The sequence below is a fragment of the Kogia breviceps genome, chromosome X (genome assembly GCF_026419965.1).
Source record: "Kogia breviceps isolate mKogBre1 chromosome X, mKogBre1 haplotype 1, whole genome shotgun sequence".
NCBI classification, from domain to species: Eukaryota; Metazoa; Chordata; class Mammalia; order Artiodactyla; family Physeteridae; genus Kogia; species Kogia breviceps.
Genome location: NC_081330.1, coordinates 44,104,698 through 44,123,400, shown reverse-complemented (window position 1 = coordinate 44,123,400; position 18,703 = coordinate 44,104,698). Strand labels below are relative to the sequence as shown.

Genomic DNA, 18,703 nt, shown 5'->3' with positions numbered 1-18,703 from the left:
AGCATAAAGTCCTGTGGGGCACCTATTGCCTCAGTCAGCCATTCAGCTCACAAAGGATGTCAGCCCACATGATCTCTCCCTTCTCAGAGCTCCTACACCACTTTTTTTGGGTCAATCCCACAGTTTAGCACCAAATTACAAATTATTTTGAGTATATTAATCTTTATTTCACCACTAAATTACCATAAGCTCCTTGAAGTCAGAGACCCTACTGTTACATTTTATTTAGATTCCCCTAAGGTTGGTATATATGTGTAAATCTCCTGCCATTTGATCCCCCTCACCCACTAGCTTCTCTGTTTTCAGCCCTAGGACTCTCTGACGCTTTAGGTCACTAAATCCTCCAGTCTCTTATTTCCTTGTTCCTTTTGCCCTGCTGGGAGAAACTGACTGAGAATTTGCCCTGTTTCTGTCCAATTCTCCTTCCTCTTTTAGACAATCTCTAGACTCCAGCCCTTTACTCTTCTTAAGACTACAGACCTAGAAATGTTGATACTCATGAGACTGCTGAGGACCTGGGAACCCCTTCCCCATTAAGAGCACTGTTCTCCCAAGGACTGATCATCTGAGGTGATAACCCTGTGCTTCCCCTTGAATGCTAGGCCGTGTTCAGGGGTTTGGTTCTGCAAGAAAGGGAGACCCAAGATTTAACTCCCCACTCCCCCTACCTCCAGCCCCCGACTCAGCAGGAACAGAGAACGGGTCTAAAAGCAGTTTGATCGAAAAGCTCTTGGCGTATTTATCAGCTTTCAGAATCCCTCTGAACTACATAAGGTTCAGAGATAGGTTTGAGCTTACAAAGCCCCTGCAGCCAGAGCTGATTCATAAGAGGTAGCTGGCATCCACGAGGGAAGAGGAGAGGAAGGAGAGAGATGTGCTACAAGTGGTAGATAGTCCAGTCACAGAACACTATCTGGTGAGAGGTGATGGACAAGGCCTGGAGAATCAGTAGTTAGGATGGAAGAATGGCTTCCGTCTGTAGAATGCTCAGTTTGGACTGTTAGAATCCTTAAAAGATATGTAATGCAAAATCAGTCAGGTATCCTCTGGGCCTTCTCTTTTTGCTCTAAGCTCCCTGAGGACAAAGACTTTTGATTATCCTTTTCCAAGCCACTCCCTCACCATCAATTTTCCAAAGTGGCTGTACCATTTTACATTTCTATCAGCACTGTGTTTCTCCACATCCTCAACAGCACTTATCTTTTTTCATTATAACCATCCTAGTGGTTTTTGATTTGCATTTCCCTGATGGCTAAATTGATTGATTGATTGATTGTGTGTGTGTGTGTGTGTGTGTACAAGGTCGTTTGAACACTAGCTGGCCACACTCATTCAGTTATTTCAATAAACATTTATTTGTAATAGCAGTAAGTAAGACAAAGATCTCTGCTCTCAAGGGGTTCACAGAGTGTAATGGTATAATAGACATTTGTCCTTTTAGGGGTGTCACTGTATAGCATTTGAACCCCTTTATCTGGGGGTGAGGACACAGGACTCTTGCTAAGAAGCAGGACCCCTTGTAGTTGGGGCACAGGCATGTGACTTAGGCTCCCTCAATCCAAGGATCCATCCCTTGAATTGGGAGCCAGTGACCCAAAGAAACGGACAATCTTCTCCAATTCAGACAGTCATGAAAACGTGCCTCTTGGTTCTTCCAATGTGGGAAGTGTCATTGACCTTTGCCCCAGCTGCTGTGCTTTAAATTCACCCCAATATTTGCTGCTTTGTTCTGAAGCCACACTGCTCCCAGCCAGTGACTGAGCACAGCAGGGATACTAAGTCAGGCCCATTTCTGGGAGACACAGGACTATGTGGCCTGTGACTGTGGCAACAGAACTCCCCATCAGCCTCGTCGAACTTTATTAGCACTGCACTTCAGTCTATGACACTTCCTACCTAACCTTCTTCTTTCCTTCTCTCATCCATAAAGGTCAGATTTACACTGTAGTTTAACACCTCTCCTAGCTTCCTCTGGCTCCCTCCCTATGTTCTCTCACTGACATTTTCCCCAATAAATCTCCTGCATGTCTAATCCCAGCTTGGTTTCTGCATCTCTGAGGACCTAAGCCAACCCACTAATGGTGCTAACATGGTGGTAGTAATGGTGACAGCTGTGATGTTGGTTGTGTAGCCCTGAGTCTGGTTCTACAGTCCAACTTGTGATTCTGGGAGCTATTCAATATGCTTTAAAGACAAGCTTTTTCTGCTTAAATAAGCCAGTCAATTTCTGTTGCTCACAACTAAGAACCCTCTGGATTATAGGGGAAGGGACAAAAACATTCAACTACAATACAGTGTGACAAGGGTTATGACAGAAGCACAGAATCTGTGGAAGCACACAGGAGGCACCTAACCCAGTCTTTATATCCTCTCAAATGAAATAGCCATATGCTACCTAGAATTGCTGGTCAGCTCTTCTCACTAATTTTACAGGCCACCCAAATTCAAAGGCTCACAACCATCTTCTCAATTTACCATTCCTTAGGAAGTAGTTCTCATAATTACATTCACATAAGAATTATTTGGGAAAGAAGACTACTTGCAGGTTCCAGGGCCCCATCCTTCGAGTAATGCAAGTGCTCAGAGGATCATAACTTGAGAAAAACTGTCCCAGGGATAGCTCTACAATCTGTCCCTAAAACAATTTTATCCGTCATCATAGTGCGCATTTCATAAATACTGGCAGCAGTTGACCCCTCTGTGGCCTGAGCCAAAGTGAAGATAGACTTAAGAGTCAGTCCACACATGGGTCCTTGATTTCCTTGGGCTGCCCAAGAAGAGTATCACCTATAGTTTGCTCACTGGCACAATTCAGTAAGAATTAAACTATCCGCACACACTTTCATATTCTTTCCTATTGGGCACATTATATGCTTGTTTGACCTTAAGGTGTTCGACCTTATGGCCAAGGAAAGGAGATATTCCGGCCATGCCAAAAGGAGAAAGGGACTCCCCCTAGACTATACGATGACTCAGTGGATGAACTAAGAGTAGAAAGCTTGTTTAAGATCATAAATCTTACACCATTACTAGACATCCTTCCCAGTACTCCTGCCTCTCCTACTTGGCTTTACTACTAAAGGGTCCCCCAATTGTCAAGGACTTCAGTTCTAACTTTTAAAAAAGATGGAGTTATTATTAGTGGGAGAAGGCAGAGCAGCAGGGAAAAGTAGGATAAATTAGGTTGGCAAAGTCAGATCCCGGGAAGAGAAATCATGTAAAGACAGGGTAGTGAGATCACAGTGGGCCAGATAATGCACAGTCCTGCCTGGCAGGACAGAAATCAGGCCATGCCAAATCTCTCTGACCCACAGCAGTGTGGTGTAGTAAAAAGAGCTACAATATAGACTGGAGTAAAACACTGTGGGTTTTAATCCTGGATCTGCTTCTAAATCTTTGTGTGATCTTGGTCCTCTCTGGGATCTCCAAGATTCTGTCTAGCGTAACATCCCATGACATCTGTGTAGTTAGGCATGGCTAGGCCTCCTAGAATCTTTGATTCCACATGTAGTACTGTGGTTTTATCGCCACCAAGCAACTGAACAAGCCAATGACCCAAGTGTCCTAATCAATTTCTCCTAGAGATATATTCTCACATGTGAAATATAATATGTATAAGCATGTTTATAATAGCCAAAGGTTGGACACTACCTAAACGTCCAACAACAAAGAACTGCTTAAATAAATTCTGGTATATCTATAATAATTATGGAATGCTGTGCAGCCATGTAGCCATAAAGAAGCTCTTTATGTACTGATATGAAACAGCCTTCTATGTAAAAAGTGAAAAAAGTAGGGCGCAGAATAGCATTTATGGTATGCTACAATTGTATAAAAATTAGGGGTGTACATATACAAATATGCATAGAATATCTCAGGAAGGATACACAAGAAACTGGTAACAGTGACTGACTCCAGAGAAGGGAAATGGACAGTGAGGGAAATGGCAGTAAGGAAAATAGATATTCATCTGTTCAAAACATAAAAAAAGAACCTTAACCAGCCATGTTACAAACCCATCTTAACCAGCCATGTTACAAACCCATCTTTTTCAACCATCTAGCAGAACGTAAGTGAACAAAGTTGGGAGAGACTTTGTTTCTGAAAACAGAAAGAAGAGTCTAAGGCAATTTCTTGGCTCAGCCTGTATCAGAAGTGTGTAGGTAGCTATGATGGGTCTTCAGCTGTTTCCTTCCCTCTCTGCCTTCAAGACCTGAAGGTGCATCTTGAGAGTTGCTTCAGGTAGCTGACTGTCAACAGAAACTGGAGAGACTAGGAGAAGCTTCTATTCAGATGAGGCTTGGAAGAAAAGTGAAGCAGAAGCCAAAAGTTCACAAACTACCAAGTAGGCATCTAAAGAGAATTTCTCATTCCTTGAAAAAGCTGTCACTGCACCCACAGTACATTGTGAGCTCACTGACACCAGATGAGATATATATCTTTGCATTATCAGTCCATTATCAGTCCCCTACAAGAACAAAAAAGAGTTCATTCTTTTTTTCTGAAATGAATATCATAAAGAGCATTCACTGAAAGCTAGTAGCAATATAAAAAGTACAAAGTTTTAAAAGATATAGAATTCATAGCCAAGAACTAACCATAGATTAAAACATTCAGTGGGAAGAACAATTTGTCCTCTATTTAGACTTATTTTATGAAGGATAATCATGTTAAATTTAGTGAAGAATTATGCTTTGAAATACAACTCATTAAGCAAAAAGTCTAGGGCTTTGGGTTTAATATTCTGGATGGGCAAATTTAACACTTTGTTGGTGAAGATTAGCTTTAACTATTATATAACTTGGAATAAATGAAAGAGCTCTTTAGTTTTCTTTTATTATTATTAATTTTCTTTATTTATTTTTTTGGCTGCATCAGATCTTAGTTGCAGCATGTGGGATCTTTCGTTGTGGTGCGCGGGCTTCTCTCTAGTTGTGGTGTGCAGGTTTTCTCTCTCTAGTTGTGGTGTACGGGCTGCAGAGTGTGTGGGCTCTAATTTGTGGCACGCGGGCTCTCTTGTTGAGGCATACGAGCTCAGTGGTTGTGGTACATGGGCTTAGTTGCCCCACGGCATGTGGGGTCTTAGTTCCCCGACCAGGGATAGAACCCACATCCCCTGAACTGGAAGGCAGATTCTTTACCACTGGACCACCAGGGAAGTCCCAAGAGCTCTTTAGTTTAAATAATATTAATACCAGCATTAATTGAGTGCTTATTATGTGGCAGGTACTGTTGTAAGTCGTTTATGATATCATTTAATACTCACAGTGCCCTTATGGGATGGGGCTATGATCATTTCCAGCTGACAGATAAGGACATTGTCTGAGCTAAAACAGCTTAGATAGTACGGCTGGGATTTGAGCCTAGGCAGTCAGGTTGTGGTGCCTGGTCCCTAGTCATTTAAAACAACAAACAAATTGTGTGGAAAATTCAAATAGGGCCTGCATGGAAATATTAGGAATTGACTGAACAATTCCAAGGACACCAGCCAGAAAGATCAGGATTTGTGAAGTCCATATCTGAACAGTCACCTAAATGGTTTCCTTACCTAGTTTCTATATCCTACACCTTCTGTCCTTATCAAGCTTCCTATGATTCCTCTATCAACATGTCACTCCTTTGATCAAAAAGCTTCCAAGGGCTCCTTTCTGCCTATCTGATAGATCTCAAACTTGAATGTGCATCATATACACCTGCGGAGCTTACTTATAATACTGATTTCCTAAGCTGTGACCCAGAAAAGTTGATTTAGTAGGTTAGGGTGGGGCCTGGGAATCTGTGTTTTAAACAAGCTTTGCAAAACATTGGCCTATGTGGACAAAGCCCAAATGCTTTGTTCTAGCATTCAAGGCTGTCCATGACCTGGCCCCAACCTATCTAACTCCTGATATGAATACGCTATTCTAGAAAGGCCATTGTCCTCTAATTTCTCATATAGGAAGAGTTTCTAACTCTAAACCTTTGCCCACACCCTCCTACCCATCTGGAATGACCTCCTGCCTTCTTTCCTCCTATCCAAGCACTATACATCCTTCAAGGTGGAGCCCAAGTTTCACCTGCTCTACAAGACTTAAAATCCTTAAACTCTCCAGACCAGAAGGGTTGAACAATTAAGTCTCTACTGTCTGACCTCAATCCTTTTGGTATTTAACTGGTTTCAAGAGTATATGCCTTGCTTCCCCAATTAGATTGATGGCTGCCACTACCCACATGTGGCTATTTAAATTTAAGCTAATTAAGATTAAATAAAATTAAAATTTCCATTCCTCAGTCACACTAGCCACATTTCAAGTGCTTAACAGCCACCAGTGTATTCATCAGCACAGAGAGAGAACATTTCCATGTCACAGAAAGTTCTAATGGACAGCGTGGCAGGAGTCTGCTATGGCTGTCACAGCCACAGCTACCTTCTTATATACACTCCCTATAAACATCACTTGCTGTGAAGTTAAGTAAATATGTATCCTGACCACAAAAAAGTGATGGATTTTCTTTTTAAACTCTGATTCCTATTTCCAGTAAAAATAAGGAGCTCAGAAGATAAATTTCGAATGTAAATATCACTCAGCATTTTCAATCAAGTCTCAAAACCCTTGCGTTTTCTCAGCTTTCATCCTCCTTGACCCCTCAGCTATATGTGGCATTATGTAGAGCAGATTTCCCTTGTCTACTCAAAATGCTCTCCTCCTTTGCTTCCATGACGCTGTAACAACAAGAATGATCATCATTAATATACTGAGCTCTTACTGTGTGCCAGGCACTGTGCTAAGCATTTTACATACCTCATCAACCATATTAGGTAAATACTATTATTATCACCATTTTATAGATGAGGCATCTAAAGTTCAAAGAGGTTAATTGATTTGCTCAAGGTCACAGAGCTAGTAAGTGGTGGTGCTGGGACTAGAAACCTAAACCTCTCTTAAGGTTTTTCTCAAGGGTCATTACTAGATCAAATGCCTAAAATAGGCAAGGCAGACCATCAATTACAACATCAAAGAAAGGAAACAACCCATCGAAGGGAATCTCTTATTTTCTTTTCTCCCTTTTTCTTCCCTGCCCTTCTAAAACTCTCTTTTATTCTGTCTCACATAGCCCTCTGATAGATTTTCAAGGTCTTAACAGCCTGGGGAATTTAAACCCAATTAATAAATACTTGAGAAAAAGTAACCATAGTAGGTCAGGGAGAGCATGGACCATATATTGCCTTTCATTTTCAGGAATTCTGTTTTTTCCTAAATACTCTGTAGGCCCTTAACATTAAAACTTGTGTTGTTCAGGACTTGGAATTTCGATTCAAGCACTCTGCCAACAGTCCATTTTAATTACACTGGAGACTGTTTATAGCTTTTCTGTTCTCTGGGCTAGACATTGTGTCCAGCAGCTACTACTAGAGCTAGTCAAACATGACAGAAATGCTGGAGGAGTCTGGCTTTAGGTTGGAACAGTCACCTGCTTACTAGTGTTTCACATTTCCCTGTTTACTGATACCCTTAAGCAGGTCAAACTTAAGCATTCATGTCCAGTATACCGAGGGTGAGGATACAGGAAAAAAAAGTTTATAGCAACTCTGAGCCCTGACTTCATGTAAAAGAGACAACCTGTTGATCCCCTAAACTCACCAGGCTCCCATAATGTGTTCTGAGCTACATAAGGCATAGTTACTCGAGACAGGGAGCTATGTTAATGACTGTACAGACCCTTTAGGGTCTGAAGCCTCCATTACTTAGGTTAAAGAAGAATAAGGAGTATGGAAAATCTCTGTACCTTCCCCTCAGTTTTGCTGTGAACATTAAACTGCTCTAAAAAAGTCTCTGTGGTTGCCAAGGTCTGGGGGGAGGGATGGATTAGGAGTTTGGGATTAGCAGATGTAAACTAGTATATAGAGGATGGATAAACAACAAGGTCCTACTGTACAGCACAAGAACTATATTCAATATCCTTGATAAACCATAATGGAAAAGAATATGAAAAAGAATGTATATATGTATAACTGAGTCACTTTGCTATACAGCAGAAATTAACACATTGTAAATCAACTATACATCAATAAAATTAATTAAAACAATAAAGTCTTAATTAAAAAAATAAAAATAAGGAATACTGGCTTCTCTTCCTAGCTCTGCCACTAACTGGCTATGCGTGTGTGTGTGTGTGTGTGTGTGTGTGTGTGTGTGTGTGTGTGTACACAAATATTCAGGGAGAACTTTTTTCCTTTTACTATCCATTCATGTACCATAAATATTATAGGGTATTGTTTTGTGTTCTTATATTTTACGTAAGTGTAATTATACAGAATTTTATGCAAGCTTTTTTCTCAACAGTATGGTTTTGTTACATTTTGCTCTAGTTCTAGTTGCTATATGTAGTTATAACTCATTTCAACTGCTTTATGGAATATCAGATGAATTCACCATACTATAATTTATGTATTCATTCTGTTGATAGTAAAAAACGGAAAACAACCTAAATGACTATCACAAACTAAATCTTTCAGTGGACATCTGTACATGCATACGTATCCTTATTCACATGTGGGAGAGTTTCTCTTGATTAAAAATCCATGAGTGCTATACACCTGAAACTAACATGACATTGTAAATCAACTATACTTCAGTCAATCAATCAAGCAATAAATAAATAAATAAATAAAATGTACAATTTTTAAAAATCCATGAGTGGAATTACTTGGTCACATAGGGTATGCATAAGTTCAGCTTTAGTAGACACTGGCAAATACTTTTCCAAAGTAGTTGTACCAATTTACACTACCACCAATAGTGGAAGAAAGTTCCAACTGACCCACATTTTCATCAGTACATGGTATGGTAGGTCTTTTTTCATTTTAACCACTCTGATGGATATGTAGTGGGATCTCATTGTGGTTTAAGTTTAATTCCCATGATGACTAGTGAGATGGAGCACATTTCATAGGTTTATCATCTGATATGCTTTCTTAAAGGAGATATGGACGAAAATGAGAAAGAGGTGAGAGAAAGGATATGGGGGGAGGTAGTGACTAAGGGATGGGGGTGGGATGATAACACTGTAGAAAGGGGATTAAATCACACTTACTAAGCAGACCAGTTTTTCTGAGGGCTAGCCAAGTGTACACAGATTTGGGAGTCTCTTAAATTCAGCAGCTAAATGTGCTATAAAGGTGCATGTAAAAGTGTATGTTAAACATGTTTGAAGTAAATCATAAAAATCTGGCAGTGACCAAAGACCAAGTTCTCTTTTCCACATGAGCAGCAGCTCTGGCTGCTTCCTGGCGCCTTTCACCAAGTCGAGTTCTGAACGGGCTCTCAATGCCCTCATCTCAAAAAATGACAGCTCTGGCTTTGTGGATTCCACTTACAAGGCCACATGACACCAATGTTAAAGAGCACAGAATGGTAAATATTCTTCCCTTCCAGCTTTACTGAAATATGATTGACGAAATAAAATTGTAAATATTTAAGAGGTACAACATGATGTTTTAATACATTAACACACTGTGAAATAATTACTACAATCAAGCTAATTAACATATCTATCACCTCACATAGTTATGTTACTTTTTTTTTTTTTTTTGCGGTATCCGGGCTTCTCACTGTTGTGGCCTCTCCCGTTGCGGAGCACAGGGTCTGGACACGCAGGCTCAGCAGCCATGGCTCACAGGCCTAGCCACTCCACGGCATGTGGGATCTTCCCGGACTGGGGCACGAACCCATGTCCCTTGCATCGGCAGGCGGACTCTCAACCACTGCACCACCAGGGAAGCCCTACCTTTTTTTTAAAAAAAAATGTTCTTTTTACCTAGCACCAATCAAACAGAACTTGCTATGGTATCTGGTAATAGACTGTAAAGTAACATGGTTTAGATCACTGCATCTCAAACCTTCGTGTATGTGTGAATCCCCTGGAGATCTGTTACAATGCAGATTCTGATTCAGGAAATATGAGTTGATATCTGAGATTCTGTGCTTCTAACAAGCTCCTGGATGCTGCTGATCCAGGACCACACTATGTGCTTACAACATAAGCTATGGAGTCAGACAGACCAGAGTTTAAATCCCAGCTCTGCTTTCTTAGCTATGAAATCTCTGGTAAGCTATTTAATCTCTGAGCCTTAGTTTCCTCGCCTATAAAAAGATAAAAATTACCTACTTCATAGGTTTGCTGTGAAGGTTAAGTAAAATAATGCATATAAAACATGTATATAAAAAAACATGTATAGCCCAGTGCATGGAAAAAGTAATTGATAAATGCCAGCTATTGTTAATATTCCACGAACTGGCACTCTTACACATTATGATACTCTGAAGACTGTACTTCAGAATGATTATCTGGAAGCACTGCAAGAGCCTAGATTAATCAGAGAGAGACAGATTGAATCATATTTAGTAATATTTTATGTTGAATCATATTTAGTCATATTTTATGTTAGGCTTACTTTATTGTATTCTAAGTCTTTGAAAATTGAGACTTCATCTGTTTTAGTCAGGCTCCCAGCGGGGAACAGATGGTGCACTTGCATTAGCATAATTAGTGGAAAGTTTACAAAAAGGACTATCCACAAAAGTGTGAGCAGAGTATAGAAAAACAAAGAGGGATAGATAGTGCAGTAACTTGGTGCTGTTACCACCCCTACACCCAAAAGTATGAGGGGAGGGAACAGATACCAGAAAAAGGAGAATGTAGTGTAGAGAGGGTCCCCTTGAAAGGTGCTATGACCTTTAGTTAAGGGATAGCAGCCAACCAGAGGCAATCCTATAAGAAGGAAGCCAGGAATAAACAACCTGACCTGTTTCTTTTCTCCCTTTGATGTCCTACCAGGGATCTCCACTGCCCAAACCCTACCAGAGGCCAAGAAGGAAAGGAAACTCACTGATGTAATCCATATAGGTTAGCCTCCTGGGACACAGAGCAGCATATAAAAGGGCAGAGGGTGGATCAGGAAGGGTAAGCAAAAGATATGTGGTACATCATCCATGACACATATACTCAACCAAAATTCTATCCAAAATAGAACACTATTCTGACCAAGCCAAAAGAGAACAGTCTACTATTTTAGACAAAGCTAAACTCAACTAGTTTATCACCAAATGAGGATCAATAACTTCCAGGGTATCTCCCCATCAGATGCCCTATAATCATCCAAAACTCAACACAGCTACAACTGAAATAATCTTCCTCTATCACCATAACTCAACTTTCCCATTTCCATCAAAGGTGGCCTTTGATATGTTAGTCTCTCAGCCTGAAACATTCTTCCCTTTCCTCCTTGTATATTTAAATCTTACCTACTTACCTTTAAGTTCTAACTCAAACATTTCTCCCTCCTTCAAAAGGTCTTCCCCCAGCTATTTTAGCCTACAGTGATTTCCCTTTTATCTGGACCCTCAATGCCAGTAATTTAGTCACTAGTGTCAGGTATTGTTATTTAATTAGTTTGGGGTATATATACCATTGCCCCAACTAAATAGTATACTTCTTGAAGGAAGGAACTATGTCTTAACTTTATTTTTTTCTCCTTGTCAAGACCAAGCATCTTGAGACTTACTGAATATATGTACATGATAAACACCTAAAGAATGAAGAATAGGGAAAGAATAGCAGGATTCAAATTTTTAATCTCATTTTTCTATGAGAGCTTCTCAGAAAAAGGCTCTCTGAAGAACTGCTTGGCCTTATGTAGAAATATGCAAGCACAAAGGACAGCTCTGTTCTCATCTGTCCACTTGGCATTTTTATTTATTTATTTATTTATTTATTTTGCGGTGCATGGGCCTCTCACTGTTGTGGCCTCTCCTGTTGCGGAGCACAGGGTCTGGATGTGCAGGCTCAGCGGACATGGCTCACGGGCCTAGCTGCTCCGCGGCATGTGGGATCCTCCCGGACCGGGGCACGAACCCGTGTCCCCTGCATTGGCAGGCGGACTTTCAACCACTGCACCACCAGGGAAGCCCCACTTGTCATTTTTAAAACACTCTTCTAAGTAACCCTTGGGTTAAATAGAGAATCAAAACAGAAATTACAAACTTTTTAGAAATGATCAGCAAGGAATTCAAAACCCATGATATCCATCTAAAGTGGTACTCATAAGAAAGTTGTAACATTAGGGCTTCCCTGGTGGTACAGTGGTAGAGAGTCCGCCTGCCGATGCAGGTGACGCTGGTTCGTGTCCCGGTCCGGGAAGATCCCACATGCTGCGGAGCGGCTGGGCCCGTGAGCCATGGCCGCTGAGCCTGAGTGTCTGGAGCCTGTGCTCCGCGATGAGAGAGGCCACAACAGTGAGAGGCCCGTGTACCGCCAAAAAAAAAAAAAAAAAAAGAAAGTTGTAGCATTAAATTCATTTATTTATTCCAATATATTCAAATATATTTCAACTTATAATACATGAATTATTTTCACTGACAGAAAATGAATTAAAGTCAACTCAAGAATACATATAGGGCTTCCCTGGTGGCACAGTGATTGAGAGTCCGCCTGCCGATGCAGAGGACACGGGTTCGTGCCCCGGTCCGGGAAGATCCCACATGCCGCGGAGCGGCTGGGCCTGTGAGCCATGGCCGCTGAGCCTGCGCGTCCGGAGCCTGTGCTCCGCAACGGGAGAGACCACAGCAGTGAGAGGACTGCATACTGCAAAAAAAAAAAAAAAAAAAAAAAAAAAAAAAAAAAAAAAAAAAAATCCAAACAGGCAATACTTGCTTTGTAATGGAAGAATACATATAAATAACAATAAAATATACCCAAAGAAATAATTAAATACTTTTTCAAAATTAATGGCCCATTTCTCTCTAGTCTTCCTTCTTACAACAACAAGAAAAACCTGGACAAAATAACAATCAAGTGTAGGAAGACTCTGAGAAGTGGAAACAAGAAAGTGGACTGCCTGGAGACTTTAGGATGTGAGAAACACTACAGTGCTGAGTTGCCTGGGATTTCTTTTTGCTTCCCATATATTGCAGATAAGGCACCGGAGAAGACTACAACCTGAAATTGCCAAAAGGCCCAGACCAAGAAAAGCCCCAAGAGAAGACTGTTCCCTTTATTTAAATAATCAGGGAAATGGCTGCCTAGCAGAACAGAAAATATTTTTGATAATACCCAACCTACTCTAACCAAACATCAAAGGAAAAACTGTCCCTTCCCTGTGGTGTCAGTGGTGCCAAATAGAGCCACCCATGTCTGGCCCCTCATGGCAGCAGTTAGACAGGGAGAGTTGGCCCTCTGTTTCCCCCACAAGTGTGATATCAGTGGGACCAAACAGAGAACAGAACTTCCACCCCACTTCCCTGGTAGCAAAGAAGTGGAACAAGGCAATGCAAGGTGGTGCTAGCTGGCACTCCATCTGCCCACTGGAGTAATGTTAGTGGGGCCATACCCACCTGGCAGCCGTGAGGTAGTGAGAGTTAACCCTCCATTCCCCATTTTTCCATCTTTTGTTGAGGAGATCTAGCAGGGAGCTGAACTTCCACACCCTTCAGGAAGTAACTGGAAAGAAATTAACAGAGCCTCAGGGGGGGCTATGGGAAAATGAAAAAAGGACAGAATTTATATCATTGGAGTCTCAGAAAAAGAGAAAAAAGACTATAGGGCTGAAAAAGTATTTGAAGAAATAACTGGCTGAAAGCTTCCCAAAGATGAAAATGTGGATATTAGTAGACTCTGATAAGTTACTTATATATAATGTAATAATTATAGTAACCACTAAAAAAATATATTTAAAATATGTTTAAAACGTGTATAGATAAACCAAAATGGAATTTAAAAAGGTTCAAGGGACTTCCCTGGTGGCGCAGTGGTTAAGAAACCGTCTGCCAATGCAGGGGACACGGGTTTGAGCCTGGTCTGGGAAGATCCCACATGCTGCTGAGTAACTAAGTCCATGCGCCACAACTACCGAGCTTGCACTCTAGAGCCTGTGCGCCACAACTACTGAAGCCCGTGTGCCTAGAGCCTGTGCTCCGCAACAAGAGAAGCCACCGCAATGAACCCCGCACACTGCAATGAAGAGTAGCTCCCGCTCGATGCAACTAGAGAAAGCCTGCTTGCAGCAATGAAGACCCAATGCAGCCAAAAATAAATAAATAAATAAATAAATATCTTTCTAGAAAATTTTTTAAAAAGTTCAAGTAACACACAACAAGGCAGAAAATGAAGAGTAGCTCCCGCTTGATGCAACTAGAGAAAGCCTGCTTGCAGTAATGAAGACCCAATGCAGCAAAAAATAAATAAATAAATAAATAAATAAATAAATATCTTTCTAGAAAATTTTTTAAAAAGTTCAAGTAACACACAGCAAGGCAGAAAAAATTGAGAAGAGGCAAAAAAAGAAGGAACAAACAAGAAACAAAAATAAAGCAGCAAACATAAGCCTTAACATATCAACAATTACATTAAATGTAAATGGCCTAAATAAACCAATTAAAAAACGAGTTTGGTAGAGTGGCTTAAAAAAACATGACCCCCCCCAAAAAAAAACATGACCCAAACATGCTGTCTACAAGAAATCCAATTCAAACATAATGACATAGGTAGGTTGAAAAGAAAAGGATGTAAAAAGATATACCATGCATAGTGTCAAAAGATAAAACAGACTTTGGAACAAAGAAAATTACAAGAGACAGGGAAGGATATTACATAATGATAAAAGGGTAAATTCCACAAGAAGACGTAGCAAATCTAAGTGTGGATGCACCAAACAACAGAGATGCAAAATACATAAGGCAAAAACTAATAGAAATAAAAAGACAAATACACTTAGAAAGTTCAATATCCCTCTCTCAACAATTGATAGAACTATTAGAAAATCAGCAAGGATATAGAAGAACTAAACAACACCATCAGCCAAAATTTGCAAAACATTCAACCCAACAGAAGAACACACATTCTTCTCAAGAGCCCATGGAACATTCAGCAAGACAGACCATTTCTTAGACCATAAAATAAATTTGAACAAATTTTTAAAAAACAAAACTTTAAAAAAGTGTTCTCTGACCACTGTGAAAGCAAACTAGAAATCAATAACAGAAAAACAACAGGAAAATCTCCAAACATTTGGAAATTAAGCAACTCACATATAAACATATCATGGGTCAAAGAAGAAATCTCAAGGGAAATTACACTGAACTGAATAAAAATTAAAATACAACATAGTACCAAAATTTGCAGGACGCAGCCAAAAGCAGTGCCAAGAAGGAAATTTATAGCACTAAATCCCTACATTAGAAAAGAGAAAAACTCTCCAAAAAAATCTAAGCTCCCATTCTACTTTAAGAAACTATAAAAACAACAGTAAAATAAACTCAAAGCAAATAAGGAAGGAAATCCTAATGATAAGAACAGCAATCAATAAAATTGAAAACAGAAAAACCATACAGAAAATGAATGAAACAAAAAGCTGGTTCTTTGAAAAAAATCAACAAAACTAATAAAATTCTAGAAAGACTGACCAAAAAAATAAGATGCAATTTACCAATATCAGGAATAAAAGATGAAATATTGCCACAGAACTTGTATACATCAACAGGATAAGGGAATACTATGAACAACTTTACACAAATAGATCTGACAACTTAGATGAAATGGATCAATTCCTTCAAAAGCATAAATTACCACAACTCACCCAATGTGAAATAACTAATTTGAATAGTTCCATAACTATTAAGAAAATTAAACTCATAGTTCAAAAACTGCTGAAAGAGAGATCTCCAAACCCAAATGGTTTTACTAGAGAATTCTATCAAACCACTTAAAGAATTAACATTGGACTTCCTTGGTGGCGCAGTGGTTGAGAGTCTGCCTGCCGATGCAGGGGACACGGGTTCATGCCCCAGTCTGGGAAGATCCCACATGCCGTGGAGCAGCTAGGCCCGTGAGCCATGGCTGCTGAGCCTGCGCGTCCGGAGCCTGTGCTCTGCAACGGGAGAGGCCACAACAGTGAGAGGCCCGCGTACCACACACACACACAAAAAAAGAATTAACATTAATTCTACACAATCTCTTTCAGAAAAGAGGAGGGAATTCCAAGTCACTTATGAGGCCAATATTATCTTGAGATAAAAATCAGATAATGCCAGTAGAAATAAAGAAAACTACAGTCCATTATCACTCATGAACAAAGATTCAAAAATCCTCAACAAAATATGAACACATATAATCCAGCAACATATAAAAAGAATTATGTACCACAACTACGTGAGGTTTATTCCAGGGATACAAGGCTGGCTCAATATTTGAAAATCAGTGTAATCGAACTATCAACAGGCTAAAAAAGGAAAACCATATTGTCATGTCAAATGATGTAGAAAAAGTGTTTGACTAAATTCAACACCCATTCATGATAATAGCTCTCAGCAAATAAGGAATACAAGATAACTTCATTAACCTAGTAAGGAACAACCACAAAAAACCAGAGCTAGCATCTTCCTTAAGGCTGAAAGACTGAATGCTTTCGGAAACAAGGCAAGAATGTCTGTTCTCACCACTGCTTTTCAACATAGTACTAGATATTGTAATCAGCACTATAAGGTAAGAAAAATGAAATTAAAGGAAAAAAGATTAGAAAGGAAGAAATAAAACCACCCATTTATGGATGACATGATTGTCTTTGTAGAAATTCACACACACACATACACACACACACACACTATTGATACTACATACACAAACTGGATGGAACCAAAGGGAATTATGTTGAGTGAAAAATATAATCTCAAAAGGTTACATACTGTATGATTCCATTTATATAACATTCTCAATAATGAAATTATAGAGATGAAGAACAGGTAAGTGGTTGCCAAGACTCAGAGACATGGAAAGAAAGATGATTGTGACTATAAAGGGATAGCAAGAAGGATCTTTGAGGTTAAGGAAGAGTTCTATATTTTTATTATGGTGGTAGTTATAAAACTCTATTCATGTGTTAAAATTGCCCAGAATTTCAGGACAACTGGATATCCACCTGTAAAAGAATGAAGTTGGACCACTTCCTCATACCATTTATAAAAATTAACTTTAAATGGATGAAAAACATTAGTGTAAAGCGTAAAATTATACAACTCTCAGAAGAAAACAGGCATAAATCTCCATGAACTTGGATTAGGCAGTGGTTTCTTAGACACGATACCAAAAGCACAAATAAAAGGAATAACAGATAAATTGGACTTCATCAAATTTAAAAAATTTTGCTGCAAAGGACACCATCAAGAAAGTAAAAACACAATCCACATGATGGGAGAAAATTTTGAAAATCATATATCTGATAAAGTTCTTGAATCCAGACTATATAAATAACTCTTACCACTCAACAATAAAAAGACAAACAACAAAACTTTTTAAATGGACAAAATATTTGAATAGATATTTCTCCAAAGAAGATATACAAATGGCCAATAAGCACATGCAAAGATGCCCAACATCATGAGACTTCAGAAAAATGTAAATCAAAACCACAATGAGATACCATGACACACACCAGGATGGTTATAATCAGAAGGACAGATAATAAAAAGTATTGTCAAAGATGTGGCAAAATAGGAACCTTCGCACACTGATGGTGGAATTGTAAAATTGTGCAGCTCCTTTGAAAAACAGTCTGGCACTTCCTCAAAAAGTTGTGCCCATATGACTTAGCAATTCCACTCCTAGACATATCATCAAGAGAAATGAAAAGATATGCCCATACAAAATTTTGTACACAATGCTATCACAGCATTATTCCTAAGAGCCAAAAAATAAAAACCCAAAAGGTACATCAACTGATGAATGGATAAACAAAATGTGGTATATCCAATACAATCGAAAATTATTTAGCAATAAAAAGAAATAAAGTACTGATACATGCTAAAACATGGATTAATCTTTAAAATATTATGCTAAATGAAAGAAGCCTGTTACAAAGGATTACATATTGTATGATTCCATTTACATGAAATGTACAGAATAGGCAATCAATACAGACAGAAAATAAATTACTGGTTGCCTAAGGCTGGGGGTGGGAAGAAAAGGTGAGTTACTTCCAACAAGGAATACCCTACACAGCAAAGTTATCATTCAGAATTGAAGGAGAGATTTAAAACTTTCCACACAAGCAAAAGATAAAGGAGCTCATCAGCACTAGATCAGCCTTATAAGAAATGTTAAAGGGACTTCTTTAAGCCAAAACAAAAGGGTGCTAATTAGTAACAGGAAAATACATGAAAGTAAAATCTCACTAGTAAAGGTAAATATATAGTAAAATTCAGAAAATCTAATGTTGTAAAGGTGCTGGATTAATCACTTATAAAGCTAGTATGAAGGTTAAAAACAAAAGTAGTAAAAATAACTATAATCACAATAATTTGTTAATAGATACACAAGATAAAAAGTTGTAAATTGTGACATCAAAAACATAAATCATGGGGAGGGGAGTAAAAATACAGAGATCTGGAATGCACCCAAACTTAAATTGTTGTCACATTAAACAGATTGTTATAAGTTGTTATATGTACGCCTCGTGGTAACCACAAAGCAGAAACTTATACACAAAAGATAAAGGACTACAGAAAATCATCAAATCACAAAGGAAGAGAGCAAGAGAAGAAGAAACAGAGGAACTACAAATCAGCCAAAAAAACAACGAACAAAATTGCAATAAGTACACACCTATCAAAAATTACTTTAGGGCTTCCCTGGTGGCGCAGTGGTTGGGGGTCCGCCTGCCGATGCAGGGGAC

General features: G+C 39.2%; 1 protein-coding gene across 2 annotated transcripts in view; it reads right to left on the bottom strand.

Moving 5' to 3' along the window:
• XKRX (XK related X-linked) overlaps nucleotides 1-18,703 on the bottom strand; it is a 70,482-nt gene that overhangs the window by 17,043 nt on the left and 34,736 nt on the right. Inside the window, exon 1 of one of the 2 annotated variants that reach the window (XM_067023448.1) lies at nucleotides 13,374-13,409. The exons of the other annotated variant lie outside the window; for it this stretch is intronic. The gene's annotated coding sequence lies outside the window, so the exon portion shown is untranslated. Of the gene's footprint in view, nucleotides 1-13,373; nucleotides 13,410-18,703 lie in introns of those variants that run through there. 2 annotated transcript variants of the gene reach the window in all.